Raw genomic sequence first — 13494 nt, 5'->3', positions numbered from 1 at the left:
TTCTCATTATGCGTGCAATTTCGCGAATGCATGAACGAAATTTAAAAAATTTCATTTTGCCATTTCACGTTCATGCATTCTTGCATGCGCTGTAACAAATCACCGCTTTGCACTGCGCAATTTTGACCTTGCCTTCGTACACACGTCAGATTTTTTCAATTAAATCAATGGCCTTTAAGAACCTTGAGAATGCGCAAAGAGCTGAAATCTAAAATGTAAAATTTATAACCCGACGGAGAACCCAAAATAAGTCCCCTTATGATATTCACTGGGAAAGTGTTAAATGCATAATGAAATGGATACTTTTTAAACAGTGCGAAAAAAATTGAACTGACTGGCATATCCTCAGCAGAACCTCCTTGCTCAACAAAAGAGCTTTCTCTCCTGTGCCCCTAGGAGTTGGGATGGAACGCAGGTTCGGATGATAGCCGTGATGTCGGCTTAAGCAGGTGTGGAAAAGAAAGAATTTTTTTTAAGTTCTCCCTGAGGGCTTCCTCTCCATTCGCCTTCGCCGTGACGTGAGCCGTGATTGGGCGAGAGAAGCGCTGTCGGCTCAACGGCTTTGATTTTTTTGTGGGCGGTGATTAGGGCAGCTCGTTATGTCTTCCCATTCATTTTCGTTTAACCGCCCTCGGTTTCCACAGACAATTCACGCAGGGATATTTCCGCAAGTTGAAGGATCGATGTGTCCGTGTTAGGAAACGTGAAGATTTCAAATGGGATCACAATCGTGAAAAGAAACTACGAACCCTTTTGCTAGTCAGTGGGAATATCGTTAAACTGCTCCCAGATTCCGTGCGAGGATAAAAAAGTTTATTTTGAAATTAAAGCTGATATAGAGGTGTGAAAAGATAAAATATTGCAAAATAATTTGTCTATTCTACATGTAAAGAAATTCCATCCTTCGAAAATGAAATTCATGTTTAATCGGCATTATTTTGACCCAGAAATTGAAGTCCAGAAATTGAAGTACATGAGTTGCGTCCAGAAATTTACACGGGAAAATCAGCATTTGAGAATTGTTTGCATAATAGAACAAAGGAACAGTGATTTATGGAATAGATGGCAAGGGATCTTTATGTGTGATTACAGAAAATGTGCTCATATTACACGCATCTATAAACCAACCAGTTTCTATAAAATAAAATACTGAGGAAATCGTACTACAGACTATCTGCTCATTTTTTTATTTACTTGGTGGCACATTACTTTTAAAACAACGGACTCATTGCTAATCTGGTAATCTTTGGTATTTAATCCCCCATCAAAATAAAAACCTCGTCAACTAAACATTCATAGTAATGCGAAACTGCTGGTATAGAATATAACTGAAGTTAAGGCTTTACTTTTTAGAAGTAACGATCATGTTAGAATTAAATTTGTACTCTTATACAATACTTTTACTTGTCGACCTACGTGCTTTGCCCCTTTATGGCGTCATCACGGAACTCTGGTGGAGAATTCAAAGTTCTAACTAAATTAATAATTATAGCTGAATTACAGTTGTGAAAACAAAATATTGTAAACGTATGTCTCCATTCTACATTTTAAGAAATATCAATATATGCGTGATAATGTTATCCATACCGCTAAAATCGTCTAGAATGGAGCTATGAATTCATTTTGACGATTTAGAATTTTTAAATCGAGGGGAAGTCTGCATTATAAATGATCACTTGACAGCAATATTGTCATGAATTAATTATAGGGGCTAACAGAGTTGTGTCATAAACCTCGAAATGTCGAAGTATACAAGTATTGGGGTAAAAAGCAGAAGTAAGTTGGGCTGTGAATTGACAAGTAACTTTCACTCAGTTATAGGTACTCAGACAATGTTTCATATTTTCGATATCTGAAGGGCAAGTAAGCGCAAATTTATGTTTAAAAAATGAATAAAATCCGAAGATCCAAGCGTGATGAAGTGAAATTTTTCCATGTTAAAATAGACGCAATTTCCCACGATTATAATTTTTTTATTCCAACGTAGATTTCGAAACCTAGATTGGAATTACAGTATCATACTTGAAAGTCCGAATAAGAATTTTCAAAACTTTCATTTCCTCTCTACGATCTATCAAAGCTAGAGGGCCTAACCTAAGTAAAATATGAATCCCGACATTACATTGAAAATAACAGCCCTCTCGTGGGAAAGTTGGCTGAAAACACTGGCGGATCTACAAGGGCCATAGAGCTATTCATAGCTCTATTGCCCTTTAGCCCCCCCTTTTGGAAATCCCATTTACACTAGATAAAATGGTAATTTTTTCCAACCCCCACTTGTCCCTATCCGCCACTGGCTGGAAACATTGGTATCACACGCTTACGTTAGAAAATTGCATGTATTTGAATCCAATTGAGACTCATTTTCAGGCCATATAAGTACAAACAAGAGTATTTCCTCCACGGTAACTTTTCTACCCCCTAGGTTTCGATACCTAGGTTGGAAAAAAAATTTATAATCGTTGAAAATTGCAAGCGCTTATTTCAGTATATAAAAAATTGAGCGTCATTCCCTCCAACCTTTTATACCGTATGCATGGAGTCGAAGAAAATATTTTCCAAGCTTTTCAAATGGCGGAGTCCAAGGGATGAGTTGATTGGCGGTTTTTGTCGGATTAAAGAGTAGGTGACTTCGCCTCCTTTGGGTATTAAAATTAAACGCTCGTAATGATGAATCGTTCCTCGTTCGTTCGCACGCCAAATAAACTGAGGGACGGAGTTATCTCTCTGTCCAGTTTTTTTTTCGCAAAAGGGCGGAAGTTCGGAGAGGAAAATTTGAAACCTATCTCCACGCTTCCAACTCACGCAACGCGCGGTATTCGATGCAAAAAAAATCATTTAAAAAAACATTTGAAAGGAGATACCGCCACTGGATGAATGCAACCCGAACTGGTGGTAAGAAGTGTTTTATATGTGAACGGTAGGATGAAGCTTATTTTTAAATTATTCCATGATTCATTATTTAAACTTTTTTTAAATGTGCTATGGGAGTAAAATCGTTATGCTAAAAAAATCCGTTTGATTTTTTTTAACAGATACAGGTATGATTTTGTTCTTTCTCAGCGTATGATGCTGGTGAAATCTTCTCGGGTTTTTCACCGGGTGAGGTTCCCTTAGGGCGGTGTCAGAGGCATCCATCGAATATTCTGCCAACAAGCAACTAACCCAAGGCAAAACCCGAAAATATGCGATCAGTTACTAAATCCGCTAAATCCATTAACAATTCGTTTTCTCAAATAGATATATTTATATCATTACCAAGGCTAAATGGAAAGTTATAAATCTCAAGGACCAAAATTTATTCCGTTTTCACGTCCTAAGAACCGTTTAGAGGAATAAAATATTTTATACCGTCTAATACGGCCCCGTGCTTCCCCTAAACGCTGCGTCGGGTGCTCTCGAGCCGCACTCACGATCAGCTGATTGGTCCTGCACCCTTCGCTGCCCTACTTCCGGTCCTCATTGCTTGGTCCTTCCTAGTGAGGTCCAAGGAAGTAATTTCTCTTTGGCAAAAATGGCGTCATGTAAATTATTCAAAAAGCATCGGACACCCCCACCTCTAATTTACTCGTGTCAATATTAAAGTCATATTTACTTTTATTTATTTTCATTACGATAAATGCTCAAAATGATGTACTTTTGCGTGGAAAATTACAAATAAACATGATCTATACATTAAAAATTTTCCTTTGTGTTGCTTTGTTTACAAACGCTGGCGGCTGAGGTGACTATAATCGCAATGCTTACAGAGTTATTTTGCCAGTAATTTTTTTTAAATTTCAAGTGAGAATTCAGAGAGTAATTTTCTTTGGTCTTCACCTACAGTCTGCAAGTAATTCATGTAATCTTACCAAACAAACAGGAATAACGGTTAGTTATTCGTATGCATGCAAATGACGCTATTGTTTTCGAAAATTCAAATGGCAGGTCGTGCTGCTTCATAAAATTGATGCACATGCCAAATCAGACTCAAACGATTGATAGGAGATCTTCCACATTTTGAATTGGTCGCAGATGATTACTTAATTACAGATAATTGCACTATAATTTCCTTGCCATCTTTACGTCTCAGCATAAAATTACATTTGATTACCTGCACGCTTCGTTGCCCTACCTCCGGTCAAAGCAACGGTGTGGTCAATTCTGAGGGTGTTTTGACGCTTTTTTGTCGCAACCTGAGGACTTTCTTCATCGATAGATAATTTCTGATGAAATATGGCGACAATTTGCCTTCTCATTGCAACTAAATTGCATTATTCCATTTCCTAAAAGGTCGAAGGTAAGATAAGGCTTAAAATGTCAATCTAACTTTAATTAACTACATTAAGGTGTGATACAATGCCCTTATTCATCGTAATTTGGAGTTAGTGTCATTGACTTTTTTTATTTAAGAAAATCAATGCATGTAGAAATACGTATTTAGATAAAGACCTGTGCGCGGTAGTCAGGGAAACGTTTAGGTCTCTGATCTAATAATGATAACCTCATAACCATAATTGTTATTTTTGTTAGTATAAGGAAGAGAGAGAAGTGAACATTTAATGTTTGCCGATAATAATTGACGAAACTCAAGGAAACCTACTTACAAAAATTGCTAAATAACAATAAAGACTACAGGGGAAAAGTTAGTCACTCTCATCACGTGAGATTTCATTCTATAAAGTAAGCCATCTATGATCTCGACGATGATTGCTTTATTTCAAAGAAATACAAGCTTTTTTTGCGCTGAATTAATAGTTTTAGTGAAATTGAATTGCATCAACTGTTTTTACTAATACAATCAGTGGTTTCAGCACAATTTAACTAATAATTATAAAATCAAAATTGACTTTTTTCGCCTTTTTGCCTGAGAAACAAGTTCAAATTTTATTATTTTCTAATGCCCCAACTATTTCCTAATGTAAGTCGAAACATCACAGTGTTATTTTTAGTGGTGTTTCATGTTTTTATTTATAATCTTCAAATGTTTTTCAATTTCTCCTGTTCACTTCTAGTGTGGCATTCAAACGTTTTATCATTCATAAACGAGTAATTTTATCCATAGATGCGTGTTATATATTTTATATAATTTTTGTATTAACTGAAATTAATTTTTTCCATCATTTGTTTACATTATCCTCATTCGAAACATTACTTAATGGAACCGTGCAATAATGAATTCTCGGTTGAATTCACGATTATTTGTCGGGTACTCTGATAAAGTAGTACGTTTATATTACAAAAGATGGCGCAATACATTGCCTTATAACAGAGTCCTCTATATTGCCATATAATAACTACGAATGAGAGAGTAGTGTTGAGAGAGCAATCTAGAGGACTCTGCCTTATAATATCTAAGAATTGAGGAAGTAGTGTTTCAGAGGACTCTGAGGCGTACGCTGTTTAACAATGCTCGTATCTATATCGTAAGGAATTGTTAATTATTTACGGTGAATACTTGAAACTATTAAATAATTATCATTTCCTAAAATTTTGAAGGTCCCAAGAAATTTGTACACATATTACGGGGCTCCATTGATTTTATCAATATTTTACTACTATTTGTAATTAAGATTTATTTTACTACTATTAATAGCATTTGATTTGTATCACTAATAAAAATCTTCTGTCCTAGGTTGAAATAAGGACAGCGGGTCAACAAAATATTGGATAGATATGGGAAAAACACTGATTAAAATTTACAAAAATTATATTATTACACATCGTCAGGATAGGTATATAAGCATACTGATGTGGTATGTCATAATATTGATTTCTTTCGTTTAGAAATTTTTCCAGCTAAAATAAGTTATTGACGCACGGTTTGAACAAAAATTTGAGGGAATTAAAATATATATAAGAAATATTTTTAATATTTCGCTTTGAATGCAATATTGAAATGTTGTTGTAAGTAGTATTTCCGAAATATTTTTTTCGAGTAGTCACTAATCCGCGATAGAAAAATGTATAAATTATTTGCTTTTTCAGAGGTATTTCATGTTAATTTTACGTATTGCCTAATAATTGCATAAATAACTGTTTATTCGGAACATGAGCTGATTGAAAAAGTATCCTAAACACAATCGATATCGCAATTCAGTGTCATAATACTTACCAGAGCTATTATCCAGTATGGTACCACATTTTCCATTAGTAAAAGTCGGTTCTGAGATGAGTTGCTTACAAGATACAGATCCTCCTCCCTAAAAATACTGTTACTTCTACATCTACATCCACATACTACCCCCCAAGTAGCCGAAAAGGCGTGTGGCAGGGGGTGTTTGGACACCAGCCGTTTACACATAAAAAGGAAGTTCTCTAAGGAAATTACGACTAGCATTTATTAAAATACTTTATGGTTCGAGGGAAGAAACGAATTCGCATATCTATCCGTTCGGCAAAAAATCTCTTTTAATTTATCGCTTCTGTAGGACCTGGAAATATGTGCTTATTACTCGTTTTGTTCGCTATGATTATTGTAATTACCTTTAATTTCACCCACCGAATTCTCACTACGCCTGGTTTTTTTCAGTAATACCAACTGGGGATAATAGAGGAGATAAAACAATAAAATTTTATGGATAGCTTCATTGAAAGAATTTTAATGTAAGCAAGGCGAAGGAAGATGTCGCAGAATTCAGTTGAGATTATAAAATGATATCATCTTGTACTTAAACAGCATAAATGGAATTAATAAACCAAGCATCCCGATAAAGCTAGCTAGTGAGTATATTAACAATCAAATTTGGTTCAAATCAATGCTGAAAATGAGAATTAAATGGTTAGCGTGACATGAAAGTGAGAAAGAAAACCTCAAATGAGATATTAAATGAAAAATGGATTTTTTTCTTTTCGATGATAAAAATATGAACATTAATTCTGTTATTAGAAAATTTAGTATTCAGAATCGTGCACATAGTTTTTGAGGTTCTTAGTTTGCATCACATCATGAAGTCACGATAATTACCAAATTCTTAGATCCTTAAACTGTTTTACGCGATTTCAAACGGATATTCCATTTCGTTAATAGTTGTGACCTGCGGCCGCAATTACAAAAATTACTTAATCTTTGAGTTTGAGCCTGATCAAAAAATCCCGAAACAATTCGAAAGCACACAATGATAAATTCAGTGTTCATAAATAGCATAGCGAAACACATTTCATACACTTCCTCCACAAATATAGAAATATACGACTTGAAATGAAATCTAGGCAAAACTAGAAATTTAGAATTGACTTTAATCACAAACTCAACAGCAAAACATATTTCATACACTTCCTCCACCAATAGAGTAATATAATCTCGCCATTTTTATTTTCAAAAAGATGCAAATATTTGAGTGAATAATTTGGAAGTCACATTTTTGGGCACGACACACTGAGATGGGACAATTTCACTCCAATGACTCCTCTCTCGTTGCGTTGAAATCTCCAGCCTGGAATGGGGTAGTACACAGGGTTCCTATCCGCGTCCTCCTCAGTGAGATCCACCACCGTCGTCCCTGCATTTGGCGCAAATTTTCGGGTGCGCCGAAAATTCTTCACCGCTCACGTATTCGTGGACGGAGCGAGGAAAGCGCGGGAACTTCGGCCTCGCCGTCGTCCTGGCCTGCCCCCCGTGGCCAACTCTCGAATTCCTCACCGCCAACACCACGCCATCTTCAGCCAGAAGCGAGAAAAGGAGCATGACGACGAAGAGATACTTGAATCCGGGCGCCATTCCGTTTATAGTTGAAATCTACACTTCCTTTATGTTCTCGTCTCTTACTCAGAGGATTACACTCGTGTCAAGATGTTGGAGAGCTTAGAAAACCAAACGCTCCGTAGTGGTACCTCGTCCTGCGTCAACTATCCTTTGCTAAGGCTTCTACAGAATAAGAGGACCGGAAGCTCTTCGTTTTCCTTCGTCCAAATATTCCTAATTTGGATCAGCCTGTGGTGGGGATGGGCGATTTTTTCCGGCTTTCAGTAGCGAAGGCTAAGGCGATTCTCATGAATGATTCCAGGAATTTCTGTTTATCTTTCTGCGTACTGGTGGGGAAAGCGCCTTCCCCTTCCGAGCGTCTGCTTCTTTTCAACAGGTTATCATGATAGTGAGTAAGGGTCAACAGCAAATGCTTCGTGATGGAGTTTAGTGACGGGTATTTATGATGAAATGAGGGTGCTAAATAAAATATCTATTTTCAAACCCCGCTCAGTTTCTTAATGTATGTAAAACTGTCTCTATTTTATATTAATTATATTGGATGAGTCTTAGTGGCCTCATTATTTTTTAAGTAGAATAAAAGAATTTTCCAAGTAAGGACGTGGGGGTAGATAATCTCCTGACGCAAGGTATTTAAAAGGTTAGCTGGGACAGTACACAGTGGGTTGCGTACACTAAATCCTAAAGTCAAGTAGCAGATGCTGTAAAATGAGACGTTAACCAATTATTATAACCAGCTTGTGATGAAAGTATAAAAATGTGAGAGAGTGCGTCATTGCATATTTTATTGCTGAAGATAAGTTACAAGTTCATGACAAAACTTTTCGGTTAGATTTTGGATTAATAGGATACTTATTGCAAAAAAGGCTACACAAGAGATGAAAACTGCTTCCTACGAGAAGATGGATTTGATGAATTTTGATTTTTATCAAACTGTCAAGGTAATTGGGTAATTTTTAAGTTCTGCGTCTCATCCATAATCTTCAAAAATATATTTTCCTTGATGTATTCTTAACGTAAGTATAAACGGAGCGCTTAATATGACAGCACAGTAGACGAAAGCTGGGGGCTAACAATGAATTCCATTCTGCAGCCGAAAATGGAAAAAACTGAGGCTTAAGCCATCAAAGGTGTATTGTATTGCGAAATCTCCTTATTTGTGAGTCCTAAATTTAGTGGGATTAAAATTTTGGTTAAAATAAAAAGATCGCTGGTTTTCAATTAGTGCTATCAAAGGTAGTCCCGGGCAGGTTCGGGGGAGAAGACAAAGACTTCATTTGCTCCGAGATTTTCATCCTCAATCTTGGCCGAATTTGCAGAAGTCCATTGTCGCCATCTCATTTCCGCACTCTTGAGAATTTATTCCTACTTTTTTAACCCTTACGACATTTTTAAATTGGCGCCATTGGTCGATATCGAAATTGGATCCGCGCCGCGGTTACTTGTGGGTCTGTGATCGGATAGGGCGGGGAAAGCGTGGGAAACTGAATGTTGGCCGTGATGTGGTCCTGACGGAGCCCAGATGACTTCCTCGGGCGTTCTTTGCTCCGGACACGACGGATGCTGAAGACAGAATCAGGAAAAGGAGCATGAAAGCAAAGAGCCTTATGATCTTGGTCGCCATCCCGATTGAGGGATTCCCCTTGGATGTTTTCTCGTCCCTGGAAAGAAATATATTCGGGTCAGTCAGTATCGATCAAGATGGTGTAATACGCCACTCTCCCGTCGCTTAACTAGCTAAATGCAACCGTGTCGTCGTAAATTTGCCGAATTCATTGACAGACGCTATTTAAAGCAGCTCTCAAAGCTCGTACTACATGCTATTTAAACGATTTTTTTAAATTTCAAGCACTTTTATATTTAGGGACTAGGTTTTAATCTCCCAACTAATAAGATTGTGCTTCTAAGTCATTGACGCCATCATTTTCGAAGTGATGCATTCCATTACATTTTTCATGCATTGGAGACCATGCAAATTGGATTGCGTGCAAGAACTGCATCAATTGCTTGACGGTAGGATTGAGTTCTGACTAAATTCATCATTTTTGTTGATTCCATGATCTGATATAACTTTCACTTGGCTGGTTTCAATAATTCATTTTTATTATCTGGAGGATACCCATTCACCAAATTTCGTGAAAGTCCGTCATATTGATTGGAATAATTGAGACTCAGTAATTTTACATTTGATAATATTGCACCTCTGAAAAAAGTTGTACCCATGAGAATGACTCTAGACTCAGTAACTACCTTAACCAGTTGGGTCATTAAACGTTGAGTGGAAAATTACTGTCGTCATTACTCCCAAAATCATGGTTTAAAGCTTAATCCTATGCATGCAAAGTGCCTGAATAGAAGTAAGTGTTAATTTTTTACGAAATTTAAAGAGTGATAATTGATTATTGCACCAATAAGGAAACGTCTATCAAATCATTTAGGGTATTTTATAATTCCGGAACCAGCCTTGTTTTCTGAACAGTCCTCTATTGTAAAAATTAATGTGGAAGAAGAGAGAAAAGAAGTTATTTTCATTTTCATGAAGATTCCAAGATGTGCTCACCTCATTGCATATTACGCTGATTGTCATAAAAAGGAGGTTTTTCGTGCTAGAACTTCTGGAAATGGCATTATAAAAGCCATAGGTAATTACTCCAGATTTTACGATCGTACGAATCGAAGCATAGATAACTTTTGATTGTAGTGAGAATATTAATGTCATTTTAGGAAAAATTATACTATGCTCGTTATGCCATGTGATTCATAAATAAATAATATTCAGGCTCATAACCTGACAGCTTATTGTGTTAACAGTGAGTGAAGAATGTAAATAAATTCAAAGGACGTTATTTGCACAAAATTGACGCTAAGGTCGACTCAAAACGCTAAAAAGTTATTAGGTACAAATGAAGCTATAAAATTATCCAAAATTAGTGCAACGTAATTTTGACTCGATACTTCGACACATGTCGTATATGATGGCAAAAAAATTGCATGCGCCAAAATTATTTGTTTTGGATCGCGAAGTCGCGAACCTAACTCTTTAAGATCTTCAATGCATTGATTAGAAATTACTTACTTACGCAGGGTTCAGTATTCAGAATACTCCAAGCAAACTGATGATTGTTGTCTTCGACTCCCACCACCAGTTCTTGCGCTTCAGACGAAATGAGGGTAATTTTTCCAGCAATTACGAAAGATTAAGTTATAAACGACGTATAACGAAGGATGTCGACTTGCGGAGAGCTATGGCGTTGGAATCTGCTTCTTCATCCCGGCGTCGTTCGTTTTATCTTGGGTTATCATGGACATGGTTAGAGGTCACCATGGTATTCTCTGCCGATAGTTTTGGTCGGAAAGAACGAGAAAATAATGACATGTCTCACATCAATCTCAATGCACATTATTTCAAGAGCATTTTCTCCGTTTCTCTTCCGAAATATTTCTTTCGTTCCCATATTATGTTTACAGATTTGATGCCGACGTCATCAGTTTTCAGATGTAGAATAATGGCCTCAACTCTCTCTGTGTTGTCTTTGTCTTCCAGAAATTTTCTTTGTCACATCAGTTGACCGCTACACTAAATTCCTTTTCTGTTATTAAAATATAAAAACAGAAGTTATTGGCTGATTAAATATTCAGAAAGTGCAAATAAAAAGGATCACTTCTTAATTTTACAAATATTTTGCCAACGGAATGTAAAAAGTGTATGACAAAATTGTTAAATTATTCAATGTGGATCAGACATTGGTGTTACGTTATATGAGTCACTTATTTACATTAGTCTTAGAAATATTAAATATGTTTAACTCATTTTTCCTTTGCAAATTTAAAAAATGAGTTGACTTCCGTGAAAAAATTTCCAACCAGCGGGTGAACGCAAGCACGACCTGGGCTTTTCCGCCGTATTCGGGCGATCAAATATCAAAATTCGAATCGTCTCTTCACTATGCCTGGCGATTCAAATTTTTATGATGGCTCAAATTCACAAGGTTTAAACAAATTGTCACATATTTGAGAAATGGTATTATCATCATAATTTTCGATATTTATGAACGTAACATGCGGCGGTACATTGTTAGTTGTATTCAGTAACGCTTGATGGTGTCATTTTTTTCAATACTCTTGATTATCTTGTGAATCATGGGACAATCTTTCTGCTCACCTGAAAGTCATTTGAGTGAATCCCACGCTATCGACCAAGCATCAAATGTGTGTAACGCCAAATACTCTACCGCTACTCGAGCCGTGCCGACCTCATAGTATTCCTCATGAATAGAAGCGTGCATCAGATGGGCAATAAAATGCATATATTTCTAATGCATTCGTTCACTACCTTTGCAATCTGTATTTTTCATTGGAAAAGTGGAATCAAAAAGTATGTTGTTTCATTTAATGCATTTTTCCAATTCTTTTGCCATGTCAAAATAAATTTAAAATCAAAATACAAACTTTGGACAGCTTTTATGACGCTGCTTATCGCTTCGGAAACTTCCTTCAAGTGTGATTGGCAGCACCTGTTATTATACCCCATTACCTAATTCCTAGAAGATCTTTGGTACCTAGAAGGTAAATGAAACATTTCTGTAAAAATACGATGTAATCAATTTTATTCGTATTTTCATAGAATTTACTTGGCTAATAACTTCTACAACATTTTTTTATTTGATTAAAAAATAAATTTTGGGTCATCATTATTGTCTTCAGTATAATATTAACAATTGATCAAGCCGCCGCGCCAGCGTTGGTTGCATGCGAGAGATAAAAACGTAAGCCTATCAATTTAAGGAAGTGGAAAGTTAATTCATTTTGAATTGTAGCTTTGCAGTCTCTCAAATTAAAATAATAGATATTTATTGTATTTTAAGAAGTCATTTTGAAATCATAATTGCATTGTATTGATGATACTATTCCATATTTACTTCATACTTTTTATTAATACACATCTGTATGACATATACGCCTGCCTGAAATTTATATTTTGTATCTTAAATACAGTAGATTCCGTGTAATGGGTCCACCGGTTACTTGGGGCAGCCGCTTAATTGGGGCAGATCTTGAAGAACAGAACCCAATAGAGGATTATCCCAGAGTATTCTCCGCTTAATTGGGACAGCATGCCGCTTTATTGGGCCATGAGTCGGTGACATAGACTCTATACTCGAGATGAAATTAAAATTTTTTGTTTTCAGAATACTATTTTTTATATTTTCCTCCTTTGATTTACTCTTATTTTTCACAAATGTTCCTATTATTTCACTATTTTTAAAGCTCTTATTGTTATACTATCCGCAAGGGGATAGGACTTTTCTTTAATAGGACTTAGTAAAAAGACATTCATTCAGCGTCACCGTGAAAAATATTTTTTAACAAAAATGTTATAATTCTTAAAAATTATAATAAATTAACTAAACTCGCTGATTTATTAATGAAATTTATAGTTTATTAAACTTATGTTGTAGTGTAAACATTATTTAAAAGTTTTTGTGCCCATCTATAGGATAGTTAATTAATGCTTAATTGGGGCAGCCGCTTAATTGGGGCAAAGTGCACAAGTCCCGATATGTCCCAATTAACCGGTATCTACTGTACAAATGAAACGTATTTTCCTCATCGCCTATCTGCATACATCTCGCCGTGACTTTCAGTTCCAGCAGTCTTACTGCTCAAGGCTTCGGATCACTTGCATTCTTTACTATTTGAAGAATAGATATTTATCCCCGGCAATTGTCTCAGCCGGGCCAGTGTTCGTGGAAGGCAATGCATTGCGATAAAAGAAAGAGGACTGAACGACCTTGAGGAATAAATTCAAG

The 13494-nt window shown here is 36.2% G+C and overlaps 1 long non-coding RNA gene across 1 annotated transcript; it reads right to left on the bottom strand.

The window, feature by feature from the left end:
• Window positions 1-7198: 7198 nt before the first annotated feature.
• LOC124163682 lies at window positions 7199-10996 on the bottom strand. The gene is made up of 2 exons (XR_006865826.1): window positions 10765-10996; window positions 7199-9345 (listed from the first exon to the last, which is right to left on the bottom strand). It is a non-coding gene; the product is annotated as an uncharacterized LOC124163682 (long non-coding RNA).
• Between the last annotated feature and the right edge of the window lie 2498 nt (window positions 10997-13494).

This window comes from Ischnura elegans, chromosome 8 (assembly GCF_921293095.1).
Source record: "Ischnura elegans chromosome 8, ioIscEleg1.1, whole genome shotgun sequence".
NCBI classification, from domain to species: Eukaryota; Metazoa; Arthropoda; class Insecta; order Odonata; family Coenagrionidae; genus Ischnura; species Ischnura elegans.
Note: the sequence above shows the minus strand (reverse complement) of the source record. Positions and strands in the feature narration are given on the sequence as shown.